Genomic DNA, 2,412 nt, shown 5'->3' with positions numbered 1-2,412 from the left:
GGCGGCCTGGGGACAGCGCGGGGACACCGCTGGGGACAGCGCGGGGACACCGCTGGGGACAGGGGACAGCGTGGGGACACCGCTGGGGACAGCGCGGGGACACCGCTGGGGACAGGGGACACGGCTGGGGACAGGGGACACCGCTGGGGACAGCGTGGGGACACCGCCGGGGACAGCGTGGGGACACCGCTGGGGACAGCTTGGGGACACCGCTGGGGACAGGGGACACCGCTGGGGACAGGGGACACGGCTGGGGACAGGGGACACGGCTGGGGACAGGGGACAGCGTGGGGACACCGCTGGGGACAGGGGACAGCGTGGGGACACCGCTGGGGACAGCGTGGGGACACCGCTGGGGACAGGGGACACGGCTGGGGACAGGGGACACGGCTGGGGACAGGGGACAGCGTGGGGACACCGCTGGGGACAGGGGACACTGCTGGGGACAGGGGACAGCGTGGGGACACCGCTGGGGACAGCGTGGGGACACCGCTGGGACAGGGGACAGCGCGGGGACACCGCCGGGGACAGGGGACACCGCTGGGGACAGGGGACACTACTGGGGACAGGGGACACTGCTGGGGACAGGGGATAGCCGTAGGGACAAGGGACAGCTGTGGGGACACCGCCGGGGACAGGGGACAGCGTGGGGACAGGGGACAGCCGTAGGGACAAGGGACAGCAATGGGGACAGGGGACACCGCTGGGGACAGGGCCAGGGCCACCGCCCCTCACCTGTCAGCGCTGGCGGGGCCTGGGGGGGGTCTCGCCGGGGGGGGCCCGGCCGCCCCCCCTGTCCGGGCCACACCTGGGGACAGCGGGGACACCTGAGGGGACAGCGGGCAGCGGCTCCGCCCCCCGGGGACACCGGCGACCACCAGGGACCGCCAGGAACGCCCCCCAGTTCTGCCCCATAACTCCCAGTGTCCCCAGTCCCTCCCAGTGCCCCCATCCCAGTGTCCCCAGTGCCCCCAGTCCCTCCCAGTTCTCCCAGTGTCCCCATCCCGGTGTCCCCAGTCCCTCACAGTGTCCCCAGTCCTTCCAGTGCCCCCATCCCAGTGTCCCCAGTCTCTCCCCAGTGTCCCCATCCCAGTGTCCCCAGTCTCTCCCAGTGTCCCCAGTCTCTCCCAGTCCCTCCCAGTGTCCCCAGTCCCTCCCAGTGTCCCCATCCCAGTGTCCCCAGTCCCTCCCAGTGTCCCCAGTGTCCCCAGTGTCTCCCAATCTCTCCCAGTCTCTCCCAATTCTCCCAGTCCCGTCTCGCCCCGCCCAAGCCACGCCCCTCCTGTCCATCCCACGTTTTCAGCCAATCAGCGCCCGTGCCCAGCGCCGAGGCCACGCCCCCGGCCCTGCGGCGGCGCGCGCGGACTGCGCCAAATGGGGGGCGGGGCCTCGGGGCGGGGGCGGGAACTGGCAGTCCATATTTGGGCAAAACCACGCCCACCACTCGGGGGGAACCCCGCCCCCGCGTTGTAAACCCCGCCCCCAGCGCGGCACAGCTGGGCACACGTGGGCTCCCAGTAAGTCCCAGTTTGCCCAGTGAGCCCCAGCGAGTCCCAGTATCCCCAGGAGCTCACAGCTCTCCCAGTGCCCCCAGTAACTCCCAGTGCCCCCATAACTCCCAGTTCATCCCAGGAACCCCCAGTGCCCCCAGTAACTCCCAGTGCCCCCATAACTCCCAGTTCATCCCAGGAACCCCCAGTGCCCCCAGTAACTCCCAGTGCCCCCATAACTCCCAGTTCACCCCAGTAACTGCCAGTGCTCCCAGTAACTCCCAGTGCTCCCAGTAACTCCCAGTTCATCCCAGGAACCCCCAGTGCCCCCATAACTCCCAGTTCACCCCAGTAACTCCCAGTTCACCCAGTAACCCCCAGTGCCCCCAGTATGTCCCAGTTCACCCAGTAACCCCCAGTGCCCCCAGTATGTCCCAGTTCACCCAGTAACCCCCAGTGCCCCCAGTAACTCCCAGTTCATCCAGTAACCCCCAGTGCCCCCAGTAACTCCCAGTGCCCCCAGTAACTCCCAGTGCACTCAGGAACTCCCAGTTCCTGCTCGCATCTGTCCCTGACACACCTGGACACACCTGTCCCTGACACCTGCACACGTGTGTGTGTCCCAAGAACAGCTGGACACACCTGGACGCACCTGGACACACCTGGACACACCTGTCCCTGACATGCCTGGGCACACCTGTCTCCAACACCTGCACACACCTGGCCCTGTCACACCCGGACATCCCTGACACACCTGGTCACAGCTGGTCACACTGGTCCCCACCACACCTGGCCACCTCTGTGTGTGACACCTGAAGATCCCCAACACACCTGGCCACAGCTGGTCACCCCTGTCCCACCTGGTCACACCTGGACATCCCCGACACACCTGGACATCCCTGACACACCTGGACACACCTGG

Source organism: Fringilla coelebs, assembly GCF_963513975.1.
Source record: "Fringilla coelebs genome assembly, chromosome: 33".
Classification (NCBI taxonomy): domain Eukaryota; kingdom Metazoa; phylum Chordata; class Aves; order Passeriformes; family Fringillidae; genus Fringilla; species Fringilla coelebs.
The sequence above is the reverse complement of the archived record's forward strand: the minus strand, read 5'-3'. Positions refer to the sequence as shown.